General features: G+C 41.4%; 1 protein-coding gene and 1 long non-coding RNA gene across 4 annotated transcripts in view; both read right to left on the bottom strand.

Annotated features, from left to right (window-relative positions):
• efna5b (ephrin-A5b) overlaps positions 1-14,195 on the bottom strand; it is a 100,152-nt gene that overhangs the window by 47,377 nt on the left and 38,580 nt on the right. The gene's annotated exons all lie outside the window — the stretch shown is intronic.
• On the bottom strand, positions 7,934-11,180 carry LOC147173666 (uncharacterized). Its single transcript, XR_015094893.1, has 3 exons — positions 10,884-11,180; positions 10,288-10,729; positions 7,934-9,610 (listed from the first exon to the last, which is right to left on the bottom strand). It is a non-coding gene; the product is annotated as an uncharacterized LOC147173666 (long non-coding RNA).

The following is a 14,195-nucleotide window of genomic DNA, read 5'->3' as shown; positions in this document are numbered from 1 at the left end:
CTGCGGTGTTGATCCGTGTAAAACGCGCATGACACAGCTCCTGTTTTCCCATCCCTTATAAACAGGGATGAGGGAGGGAAAAAGAGATGAGGGCGACAGAGAGGAAAACAGACAAGTATCCTTTTGGGGTTGGCGGGGGGGTGTTGGGTTGTGGCACCACCACCATCTGCATCATCCATCTAATCTTTGGCTCGTCGCGTTCAATCCATCCTTGGCTCCTCTTAAGCCCCCAGCAGCCTCCAGGAACGCTACGTGATAATCCGTTAGCTTGTTGTGTTGTGTGACAAGCGGGCACAAACATTTGGGCAGGAAACCTGCAGTTTTATTTACAAACTCATCCAGATGAGGTTTGGAGCGATGTCGTAGACAAGACACTGTGTTGAAGTGAGTGTGACTGCTTTTGCATTTGAGCAGCCAAGAGAATTGCAGAGCAATCAGACACAAAAATGAAATGCTACACTTAGCTACTTTAAGAAATTGGCAAGAAATCTGGCAATATTTACCTGCACGCTTTTCTTTTTTTTTTCCCGTTTTGTATTCTGTAGAGAAATAAGACCTATTATTCAGATGCATCCCCCAATCTGGATAACTGACAGAACAGAGAAGGGCTGGCTGTGAACTTTTTCATAAAGCTGGAGCATTCAAATGCATGAATTTCTTGCCAGTGATTATTAATGAAGGAAAAGCCAGGATTGGCCCCTGATAACTGAATGCAGAAATCCTACTCCCACTTGCTTTCCTTGTCCCAATCCTTCAACTTCTTTTACATTTTCATCTGTCATGTCACACTATCATTTGACTTTTTTTTGCTCCGGTGTTTAGCGGCTAGCAGCACTAGCTAGCAGCGCTCAAGTGCCCCATATAAAGACTGGCCAGAATCATCGGATTACTTTTCAAAGGACGGCAAAATTGCTGCTGTGGTTCTGGAGTCCATTCATCACATAGACCAGAATCTATGGGGCAAAATTTGTCTAAAATCTCACAATGTTTGTAGAGGAAAATAGTGTGTTGCTGCCTAAAATCAATTTGATTTTAAAGCCAAATAAACAATAATCTAAAAATTAAAACCAGTTTTTTGTTCAGTGGAAATGTGTTTTTGTCTTCTGCATTTTTAATGTTCTTTAATCAAGCAAAAAAACATTTTTATTTTACTTGATTATTCAATTACATTTTCGGTATCCTCACACCAAAATAGCAGATACCTGCAGCCCAACTATGTAAAACTCCCATCAAGAAAATACAGAAATGTTTTGACTTAATATTTTTTTTCATGCTCACCTATTTTCTAGTGTTCTCCTTCTACCTCCCTTTCCCCCCGCAAAATTGGTTTAGTCTGGGTTTAAGGAGAGGGATTAGCAAAAACTGTCTGCAATGTTTGCTTATGGTGCAAAGGACTAACAGGGACTGGTAGGTTTACACTGTTGCACCGTCGCCATTCACCTATATGTGTGCAGTGCATTACAAAAAGACACACCAACGCATACACCTGAATGAGAGTCACTGAGCCCCACAGTTTTGGACTAAATCAGCATAATCCCTTCACACTCTATTAATCAAGAAAAGGCTGTCATGTCACACACGCAGTATCTTCACCTTGTGTGATTTGCCAATTTTAGCAATGCTGAACAAACTCAAACAAAATTACATACATACTCTACAAGGGTCTATTCTTGTGTGGGTATGTATGTGCATTAGACCCTGTTTGGTTCATCCTACTGAAAGCAACCTATTGTGCAGGGAGGGATATTACAGTATGAATGTCCTTGTTTACGCTAAACAGCAACAGAGCTCGGCATTATTGAAACGTTCAATATCTCTCCTTCCCCACAGAGATGATCGTGAGGCCCACACTCGAGAATTTAATGAAGAAATTAAACTTTTGAACACTGGTTGCCCACGTTGTTGGCACTCTATGAGAGGACTGCAACAGGCTGGCTGAACTGTGCAGTATGTGTCAGCCACATCACTCCTCACTTTGCCTATTACAGCTCAAATACCCCAGCTTGAGCATGTGCCAGGTGCTTTCTCATGAAAAAAAAGCATTCAAAGATACAATGTGAACTTTTCAGCAAGGCTGGCGTGCACTGAGATTTAGGTTTTGTGGGCTGCATGAGGCTCCATTATTTGGGAAGGGTAGTATAAAAAAGAAGTGGACGATGTCAATGTGCTGTCACCTTAATGGTTTGTGGATGAGAGGGTGGCAATCCTCCAATTCAGTCTGCTGTGGAACAACTTCAAACATACACATAAAACATTCTAAAAAGATGGCCAGCTGGTCTTGCACTGTACAATTTTAGGACTATTGTTTTCAAATTCCTCTCACTGTCCAAGTAAATCATTTGCAATGAAACGTTAAAAAGTACCAACCGAAGTCTTCTCACTGAGAGCCACGACAATGCATGTTTGTTCATGTTCATGCTGTTCTACTCAAGTCCTGTAGATGCCGCTAGTGAACATTTCAAACATTGGCCGACTGCCAGGCCAGCACAATTCAAGAAGAAGACAAAAACAGACTTCTGAGTGGGCCAACTTAGAATCGTTGGGTGTACCCTGCTTCTCACCCAGTAAGCTGCGATTGGTTCTAGCTCACCCGCGACACTTGGGAGAAAATTATATAAAATGGATGGATGGATGAAAGACTGCATATTTATTTAATTTCCATTAGAATAAGCTACAGAAATGATTGACAGAGTGTTTTTAAGAAGAAGATGATCTGATCACAGATGTTCACCAAACATTGCATTCTCATAACAGGTGTGAATTTAGGAACAGTGGCCACTTGTGTGCGGACCACCCAAGGTCCATGCAGGGTCAACAGGAACAAAGAGAACGAAAGCTTTCAAATCTTTGCGGACAAAAGTCCAATCGGCTTTAATGGCTTTCACGAGCTTTACGATGGACTGACAGCAAAGCCAATTAAAAGTGGTGTGACTGAGCCCAAATCCACTCATGGTGGAGCAAAGTAGGGTGACAATTGTTGGCATCAAACCCTTCCAAAACATGCAGAGACAAAGTTATCACATGAGCTCCCCAAGGTAACTTTCCGGCTTTCATTAAATGTTTATCACCATTGAGTGACTGCGGAGGAACAATGGAGGGCCAGAGCGCTGTGGAAGCAATTTTGCTTACAACGCTCCTCCGGCAAAGCATTTACTTACTCTACCAGTTCTGCGTTCAGCGGCATCATATTACTTCATATGGCAAATTCTAAACTCATAGATACGTATAGTGATGACTGGCATTCCACTTGTAGTTTACTAGCTGTCTGTACGTGACACTTTACAAAATCACGGCAATCAGCGAAATACATACACCACAAGGCCAGATCGCATAAGTACACATTTATCTGTTCACGGGCCGCAAGAAGTCATATAAATGAAAACAGACCGATACAGTGAGTGGGCAGAAAAATAAATACTGAGTTAGTGGGAGCACAAACCAGGACAGAGAAATAAAATAAGCAAGGGAGCAGGATGGGCAAGCTAGGAGAGAGACCTTGTATTATTTTTTTTCCCCCCCTCACTCGGGCAGGTGTGTATGTAGTTTTTCGAGACCCCACTTGTAAGTCAGCGCCAGCAGGCAGGGGGCACAGCAGCGTGGGAAGGAGAGGGGTGTCAGCTAATCTGGCCATGATTGATGGGAGACTCCAAAACTGATCAAACTTTGATTCTGCACAGGTTTATGTAACAACACAGGGACCCTCATGTTGAAAAACACAAGCAGTGGATGAGATTTCTTGGAAGGCTGAACCGCATTATTGAGTGCTCTTCATTAAGTATTTGACTCATTCTCTTGATCAAATGTTTGGATTCTTGTTAACTCTTAATATTACGTTATTCAGATGGCAGAATCTCTGAATGTTCTTAAATCCATCTGTACCAGTGGCACAGACTACAATAAGCCACAATGAGGAAATTTCAGTCATATTGAGCTGACTACTGCTGCATGGAGGACATTTGCATGGTTGCTGATTTTGCCAACGAACTTTATTCTTCAACAATCCCACTCAATTGAAAGTTTTCTCAATGATCAACTAATGGATTATCATCCCTCGGGTCCATAATGATGAGGACACATCTGGTGGTGAATTACATGAATCCCAGGAATACACTGCAATACGTTGTCAAGTACTCAACTGTTAAGAGTCTCTAAATATGTTAGCCTATTCCCATAGATCATTTTCCCCATTTGAACCCACCAAAATCTGGTTAACCCGAGACTGCTCTCTATTTCAACTAACTGACCTTGTAAATTGCTTGGAAAACATAAACAGTGACGGCCATTATATCATCACGTGTGCACGTTTGAAGCTATTCAGATTTAAGAGTTATTGGAGCCTGTCAAGTGTACGCCAAAAGGTATTCTTCTCGTTTTTTAAGTCTAATGGCCAACATAACAGTGGCCAGATGTGGTGCATTGGCTTGACTATCAGCTCACACTACCAGTGGAAACTAAAAAGCAAGCAAAGTCTTCTTTCCAACAGGACATTAACCGCACGTTTTATTTCAACAATCCCCCCAAAAAAAAGAAGCTACATCAGCGTAGGTCAGCTTTTATTACTCATGGTTCAAATGTAACCTGGGTAACAACTTAGCACACAAATATACCCTCTGGGCTATAAAAGTAGTCCTCATAAACGTTGATGTCAACTCTAAGAACGGAGGAAAGACACAATTTTCCCATGCCTAGTCATTAACACATTCTTTACTTTTAGTTTACTAAAATGTTACAGTTGTAGCTTTACATTTCTTGGTCACACAAGCTTCATTTAAACATCTGACAGCGTGATAATTGAAGTTAACTAAAACGAGTTGAACCCAAATATACCTTGGAATGGGTTTCAGGCAGACTATTACCTACTTGGCTTGTGGAAGCAAAATAAGAAATGCAAATATAATAACCAAATAACCTACAGTTAATCACATCCACAGCCATAAATTGTCATAGTAATTTGTTTTCCTGAATAATGAAGTCAAGACATTTTGAAACAATGACCAAGCTGAAGCTATTATTTGTTCAGGTGAGGACACCAGGTTGAGTGGGAAACGTGATTCTCGTCACATGCGGCCGCCGCGCAATCTTCCAAACATTTGCTAGAGACTGTTTTCTTGGGGCATTTTTTTCGTGCTAACACGCCGAAGTGACATTATGCAGGAATGTCTTTGTTGCCAGTTAAACTAAATTGAGATTCCCACATACGGACATTCAGGAACAACAGAGCTCCTCTTTCCTCCTTTCCCAATTAAAACTTTTACGGGTTGGCACACAACAAAGAGGCAAACGCAAATCCCAAAAGGCGCCTAAACAAATCTTTGGTCGGTCCCAACAGCCAAGAAGCCTGCGTTCGGCTCCGAATAAAAAGTGAGCGACATTGACATTCCCCACGAGCGTTGTTGATGGGGAAACCTTGGCGTGTTCTGCTCTGCTGGGCTGTAATTCTAATGAGAAGCTATTTCTCCGGGACAGACTGTCATTCCTGGAGTGTTTTACAGCAATTCAACTAATTCAAATTGAGTTTGGTAGGGGAAAAGCAGCGCTGTATTCAGAATGCAAGCATACAAACGTGTTGACAAGGCAAACAAACTGACGACCTGCTCATCATGGGATGCTGAATGGCAGAATAACAACCATCCCCGTGCAGGACTGGAATGTGAGCAAAGTATCCCACTTGTGGTACAATGAGTCACAGGAGTTGAACTACTTATCTACCGCCCTCTATCATTAGCACCAGATTTGGCAAATCCTGGTCCAAAACGTGAAAACTTTGCCACAGTTTGGCTTTAGCCACATGTGCTTCTACTCAACGGGAGCTTGTTGAGCTGTGGCAGGGTTTGTACTTTCTGGACCTGGATTTGTCAAATCTAACTAACACTGATAAGAGTACACCAACTACTTTTCTGGTCCTTTTTTTGCAAGCGTTTTTTTGTTTTGTTTTTACCAAAATGGTAATACTTTGTTTTCAAATACATGCACTGGTAGGCCATGTTCATATGAAAATAAGACGGAATAAGAAGCCAATTTGATATAAACATAGTCCCAGCTGATCGACCAAGATGGTTGTTGGCAGGACATAATGTTCTCCATTTCCACTTGTTGCTAATGTTGGTAGATGAACAGCAGATTTTTGTGTGTGTGTGTGAGTGACACTGGAGGTAATGTGTGTGAAGTGTCTTGCCCAAAGACACGACACATGACTCGGGGGAGAGCGGGGATCGAACAGCCAACCTTCCGGTTACTGGACGACCGTCTCTACACCCTAAGCCACGGGGTGGAACACAAGATTAGATTATTTCTGACGGTATACTAACCGTGAGTAAAACTGCTACGGTATCACAGTATTCAAATTACAGCTCTAAAAAGAAATGTTTATGATTTTTTTTTTCATTGAACACAATCTATTTTATTTTTAAACAAACTATAGGATATTTGGTACAGAAGAAATGTGTACCATGTTAAGGTTAAATAAATTAATAAATGTTAACTTTCTTCTTCTGTTTTAATTCTTCCTAAATCACAGTAGATGAGCTATTTTTAGAGCAGACGTGTGGACTACTCATGTTGTCTTTTGGGCTAACTAGTACCCCCTGGCACAATGTTTACAAGACAATGCACATTAATCAACAGAGAATTTATTTGCACAGTGTCTTTAATTGCTCCCCTTCATATGCCAGCTGACAACAGACTCTTCACAAGTCAATTGCAGGCTATATATAGACAATCAACCATCTACGATCACATTCACACCTAAGGACAGCTCATAGTCTTCAATTAACTCCACTCTGAAAATAAATAATAAATATATTTGTATGCATATCGAAAGTGTCAAGAGGCTTTCATCAAAACCCCTGATTGGTTCTCGTCAGCTTCCTTCCTGCTCTCAACTTCGGTCCTGGTGCAATCAAAGTAATTACCAAAAACCTCTATCTCACCCCTTGGGACAGGAACGAGAGCAAACGCTATCAGGCCAGAACCCACATGCACATGCACACACACACAGAGGAGTAATTCTGTCCAATTTATGCTCACGTTCCCTCACCGGCCAGTGAGTGACAGTCTGCTGACGGGCTAATTAGAATCTGATTCACCCATTTAATGGGGGGGAAAAGGAGATGGAGATATAGTAGCTGGGAGACAGTTATTCAGTTTTCATTTACACTTGCAGTTTCTTTGGGTGTGTTGCACCTTTAATAGAATTGCTTTTAAAATTAAATTACACATCACTAGAAGCGAAAGTGTACACATTCAAACAGCCCCATCCTAGATTCTATACCATCGAACGTACTGAACTTCCACGCCTAACAGATATGTTGTCTCACTCACAAACTGTTTTGTTTTTCTCTATCCGATTGTGATTGGACACAGTAATTTAATTTAGTCACTGGGGAATTCCAGTTCGTGGTTCTGAAGAAGTTTGACATCATTTCCAGAGAAAACCCGCTAACCTCTAACATGCAAAGACATGAGAATTTTTTTGTCATCACTGCAAGGATTTCTTAAACCTACATGTGAAGTGGCTGTGAAAACATAATTTAGTTATATCACAGGAATGGATGGGATGAAGCTGCTATGGATAATATGGAGTATTAAGCAACGCATGAAACAACCCTGTCACAGTTGATGGTTTAATTGTTAATCCTGACTGGATTTAAAAAGATCCATATTGTTATAGCAAATTATGCAAAACAGTGCCACTGTGTTTCAAGCAGTGAGTGAGGCAGCGCTTTTCACTAGAAGGATGAGATGGAAAAAAAGAAAAATAATACAAGCTTTGAAGTGGCTCAACCATGCTGCGTTTTTGGGTCCAAAAGCCTTAAACCAATGAATGATCGCATGTGACAACAACTCTAAAACATATTTGTAATTGTTAGAAAAATCACCTGAGCACTGCAGATTTGTTTTTTTTTTAAAGGATCTGTGAAAAGGTGTCAGATGTCTGCTTATGAGGTGGCCATCATTACAAGACGATTGTACAATCTTTGAAGAAATATCCGATCAAGGATACCGTTTTTTAAAAGGAGTTACAATAGTCAAAATGAGCAAATCTGCATATTCTTATTATGGCTTAATATTGCATGAAATGTGCATGTGGATAGTGTGCCGCGAGCTTCACCCTATTGCTCAGAAGTGCAATTGGCTTTTAAGACACTGATAACTACCAATGAGATGTGGTCAACTTCGTGGTAAGCCACACATCCATAATAGAATGTCTATTGATAAGTACGGTATAGTTTGTACAAGAAATACACACACAGCTCAACATACTGTACAGTAGACCTTTTCGTACCGTATATTATAAGAACATACAGTATATTAAAATGAATGAGTATTCTGGAAATCAAATCATCAGAGTCAGCTCACAAAAGTAGGGTGTTGCGCAAAACTATGCATTTTTACAAAATTAAATCTAGAGATAAACAGTTGTTGTTTTTTTCAGGACAGATACTGATAATTAGTAGTTGTGAGGCTGATAACCGATATTTGGAGCCAATATTCACTTTCACTAAAAGGGAAAATATTGTAACTAAATTTCAGCCGGTAATCGGTCTATCTCTAATTAAAATAGTTTTGGGTACTTCAAAAAGCTCGATTTTTGTTATTGATAAGGATTTAATTGCAAAATATTATAATATCTTAATCATATCCACCATGTTTTCTGCCTTGATCAGTGGAGGAAATTTTGTTATGAATTTAATGAAAAGGCTAACTTTTTCTTTTTTTTCTCCTAAGTTCTCCAAAAGAACACCTCGAACATTTTCATTTCTAAGCTTTGTTAGCATTCAAGACAAGCTGGAAACCGGAGAAGTCTGCTCTCAAGGACCAACTCGCTGCTCGTCCTCAGTAACTTGATGGAGCGTTCACCTTATGCCTCATTGCGCCCAGTCATAGTAGCATTGCAGAGGATACAGCATATGGGAGAAAATAAATAAACAAATATCCCAAGTGTCCTTTCACCATCTTGCCAGTATGTCGACTCACTGCCGGGGGCTGTTTACTCCACCAGCTCGCTCAAACGCACACATGCGCACATTCAGCAGGTCAGGCAGCCAGTGGGCTGCTGTGTTGCGGATCTGCCACTGTGCATCATCAAGTTGGATCAAGCAGCGCCCAGATGCCTGGAGTGCAGGCTGTCCGCATGCGCCGCATCTCGAAGAAATCTGTCACACTCGTCTGCCTTTTCATGTCGACTCGCCTTCTCTTTCACTCGCTCTAGCTATGCGCACCTCAAACAATGTGCACCTTCTTTGTCATGCCCTCCGGCGTGCTGTCAGGTCTGCCTCACGCTGCCAAGACGACTAATACGATATCCAAATACACACAACAGACCTGCTAGGCCAGCTGGAAGCCACGTTGGCTCTTTGGTGAGCGGCGTGGACGGGTAAATAGGTAGTTGTGTCCTTAGGGCAGCTGATTAGTCACTAGCTGACAAGAGTTCTTGCATGTGTGTTAGTGGCACATGACAGGTGTGCATTTCTTTCCTCGTTACTAGCCGGGCTTCATCACTGCTTCAATGCTTTCTTGTAGATTCAAGAATACGACTTGAGACCAGGCAGTAGCTCAACTCCAACTTTGAAACATGCCCCAAGTGGCACGCTGGATCCAAGTCACAACTCTGAAAGGGGAACGGTAGATAAAGTAATTGGCATGAGTGTGTTTGCAGTAAACAAGAACAAGAGCTGGCAGGCTATTACTCAGGAATGCACCATGCTCTCATCTTTATTCGTCTTCAGGTCAATCAAGACCTCCTCAAAACACTAACTTGGGACATCTGAGGAAGGTATGTGCTTGGTGGATGTGCAAAAATAGATGGACACTGAAATCCAAACATTTAGTGTTGATCCCCACTATGGAGCTGACAATAAGATTTGGTATTGAAAAAAACAATGTGATTGCTGGATGCCCTTTCTCTCACAACTAAGGGTTATTATAGTTAATGATAAGCAACAAAATAACTACAAGTAAAACTGATGTTTCTGTTGAAGTAATTTTTAGAAGTTTTGAACCTAACTGCTTGAGACCATTAAAACTGTAAAAGTCTGGTGAATGTCTTTGCGACCGTTTGCGACCTTGAAAGAACCCTGATGAAAAACCAACATTCAGTACATTTGCAAACACTCGCCTTTGACTTTTGCCATGAGCTTAATCGATTGTGTTGGCGTATAAAAGCAAACTGTCTGAACTGCACATAGGTTTTTTTTCTGGTGCCTCTGCAATTAGCATCTCCTTAACAAGAGGCTCTCATTTGATCTATTTTAGCAACATGCTACATGCTGTCAGCCAAACACTCACCACTCTTTTCTTTCCTGTCCTCCCATCCTTGTCATGCCGCTTGATGATCCTGAATTTATGGGTGGTACAGTTATGTCAATCTTGAGATATGTTCCAATCTCTACCCACTTAGAATGTCTTCCTTCCCATCTTGTCTGCCGCATGCCAGCAACACAATTTCATCAATACATGACACACTACGGAGACTATTTTGCGACTCCTTTGAAAATGGCCGTTTGTGTTGATAAACTGCTGCTTTCAGGGTAAAACTTCCCCATGCCGTTGGAGTCCGGCTCCTATCCACAACGACTCCCTCAGGCTAGACGAGATGGAAAACACACAGAGGGATCTCGCGGAAGCTCGCTCATACATACAAGATGGGTTTTCCTCTGATCTCAGAGCTTGTGGGGCCCCACTCGAGTTTGCTTACTCTCAGTTTGGATTATAGAAACGTTGAGAGCTACTGTAACAAAAACACGTACAAATACAGACACATCAACAAAACCGCATATCTGAGCCATGTGTTGACATTTTCTTGGCAAGATGCTGATCGTGTTTGCTTTGGAACATAAACACTTGAAATTATTGGTGTGTTGCTGTCGAGTGATGCAGAATACCTGATATGGATGCCCGATACCTGAAGACAGTACAAGAAAATGGGAAAATAATCAAGGAGGCCTTCATTCAAAATGCTCGCCCTCCTTCCAACATTCCTCCTGAGCCTTTGCCTTTTATTCTGACTTATGCATCTAATTTGGGTACTTTACTCTCACGTGTCTACAAATATGATGTACCTCTTCCTTTGCCAACTTGTTACATATTTGTGTTGCATCAGTAAGGTAGTTGATAGAGTAGTTGGTAGGTATTATCTACATTTTTGTAAATACGACCTGTGACTCAATATCTGACCTCGCCTTGGGAGCTTTGAACTTGACTGATTCATACATCACAAATGGATCATGTGATTCTACCGCTTTGTTACAAGTTCTACATCAGTTGGTTCACATTTCTTTGCCCTGCGAGGTTCAGGATTTGACAAATCCAACTCTCGTCTCGCAGAACTTGGCCTTATTCAAATTTATATTGCTACATTTCCAAAATTGTTTTCTAAATGTCTGAAAGTCTTACAGTTCAGAGTCAACCGTAAATAACACAAACTTGGACGTTGAACTTTGGGGCAAAGGGCAGAATTTAAGCATCCTGTAAAGACGTTAGCCCAGTTGTGCTTTTTCTTCAGCTTCTTTCACATTTAGTACACAGCTCAGTTTACACAATGATCCTCAAGAATGTTACAAGTGTAATTAAATTGATCACCTATATATTTCAGTTAATGGAGGTTTTATGATGGCATCAGTTGGATCACAGAATAAATCATTTAAATGTTAATTTTCTATAGGAATTTTTTTTTTCCTGAACAGAGGCTCAATGTACTGTACGCTAAATGAGTTAGTTTTCATAGTAAATTAAACCAAAGTCTACAAATCAGTGCATTTCCCTCTTGTCCTTTGAAGGGAAATCAAAGAAGAAAATAAAATAAATTCATAGCTGGCCCTGGTTGCTAGGCTACTCCATGTCCAAACACACAGCTGTTCTGCAAGCTATTTTATTTACTCAATTACCCACCCCCTTTCCCTTTTTGTATTACGTTCAGATTATGTGTACCTGTTTATTCATGTATTATTTTATCCCTTGCTGTCTGATAGACACAGAGAAGGCCAACATTAGAAGAGGGTGGTAATGTAAAGCTACGAAAGAAAAGGAAAGAAAGGAAGTTTTCTTTATTTCGCCCCACCTTTTTTCTCCTACAATATCAGTATTTATTTTCTCTGCCAGGTTTCTTTCCTCATCTGTCTCCACTCCCCCTCCCCTCTGGTCACCTACAGCCCCTCCTCACTGTATATTATTCTGTCTGACAGCAGCACCAAGGGGCTAGTGTGGGGAAGGGGGTGGGGCAGTTAAAGAGAGCAGTGGTGGCCATTAGCCATGCACCTCTTATCTGCCACAGGCTGGAAGGATGAATGAGGAAGAGGAGGATGATGTAGTGTGGCTGATCCGAGATTATCTCGCTTGCATGTTTCCTCCCCTGTTCCTTTATGTTTCGTTTTGTCCTTTCCCTGCATGTTCCTAATGGTTTCCTAATGACAGCTTGCAGGCATCACACACCCTGCCATTTATTACCATCTAGACAGAAACACCGTGTGGATGCGTGTGCATGTGAAACTACAGTTTAAAAGATAGCAAAGACAATAAAAAGCAGATGAGACTCATTCTGATTGTGCGCACACATGTTGCATTCCATTAGCTTAGTAACTAAGATGAGCCTTATTTTATCTTAACACCACAGGCTATATTAGGGGCAGAATTACAATCTTCTTCTTTTCTTCAACTCCCTTAAAAGGTGATGACAAACATACAGCTTGACAACAAATTGTCAATATTGCATTGCTACTTGTTAATGGTAATCTTGACCTGTGTCTGATAAAGTAGAGTAAACTTAGATAAAGCTTAGTCTGCATACTACTTTAAAAGTTGCTGCAGAGGACCCCAAACGTGGACGTTGATCCGGATCCAGACCCAGACCTAATATTAGATTCTGACAAAAAGCTTGTCATTCAGAGTGACAAGACACTCTGGCGATCATCCGAGACGCGTAGAACCATAGTTACATATGTAACTGTCGCTCCATTTCGTCCCTCCCGACCGCCCGAGAAGGTGCTTAACAGCAAAGAATGACTAAAACCACCAAAGTCACGAGGAATCCCAGAGACAAACCTTATTGAGAAGCCTCAGAAAAGCCAAACACCACGCCCAGAGGATGGGAAGTGGCAAAATCTTGTTGTTTTAAGCCCAACGGTTCAACATCAAGAACCACTGACCTTTTATATGCTCTTTGGGATGAACAAAGGCAAACTCCCCCTGTCAGGCAGAATCTTATATCTCTTCCCAGACTCTCAAGCACAGGACATCCTGTGCTTGAATAGTGTCCAGTGCCACAATGCTTTTGTTCACATGGTGTATCTCCTCAAAAGACGCTGATTGGTGGAGTCATCCATGAGCGTATCAGTTTGAAACTTAGCAAGATGGATTGGTGAGATAACATGGCTGTATTACATCACCAAGTCAAACAAACACAATAGTGGTCACATCATTTATCAGAGTGTGGGACAAAATGGGGTTGTTACATGGGTTCTGTTCAACAGAAAATTCACAAAAAGCTAATGTGCAATATTTGCCTGGAGCAGGAATTGACCATATGATCCCAGTGTTGACAGCTCCTAACAACACATCATCCTTTTAGTCTATTTTCAGATGAGAAAAGCAAGTTAGTCGAGGAAGAAAAAGGTGACAAGAATGAGGTGACAAAAAAAAAGGTAATGCGAGTCTGCAGGGAAACCGCAGGAAGAAAGTTGAGAAGGAAGACGGGATGAAAAGAGACAGGGTGTCAGACAATGGAGGTAAATGGAGAAGCTGGCTAGTCGTCACAATGCATGCTTCAAACGCATTGCTCCAAAGGTTGGGAACACTGCAGCAGTGAGACTGGAAACTTAACCTGTATCTTCAAAACACAAGGCAACACTGCTATGCACACCTCAGCAAGGAATACGAAAAAGATGACCATCGGACATAAAAGGGCAAGACAAAGAGGAAGGGCAAAGGCAACTTTGATGGGGTGTGTGATGGAATGAAATGGGGCATGCAGATCAAGTGTGCTGTTGTTATGTTAAAGTTTCTTTAGTTGTGTCAGCTCCTCACACTGACCGTCTAATCCCCATCTTCTCTTTCAGCTTTAATTCACTTAACATGGCAGAGATGAGACAAAAGAGCTGATAGGTGAGATAATGGAGCTGACTCACGGCCCGGCTATACCAGGCGTAGAAATTGATCCGGCGCTGTACATCCTCTTAAACCTGAACGCACACAGACGGATG

This window comes from Leptonotus elevatus, chromosome 5 (genome assembly GCF_054856555.1).
Source record: "Leptonotus elevatus isolate MCC_2025b chromosome 5, RoL_Lele_1.0, whole genome shotgun sequence".
NCBI classification, from domain to species: domain Eukaryota; kingdom Metazoa; phylum Chordata; class Actinopteri; order Syngnathiformes; family Syngnathidae; genus Leptonotus; species Leptonotus elevatus.
This window is presented reverse-complemented; position numbering and strand designations above follow the sequence as displayed.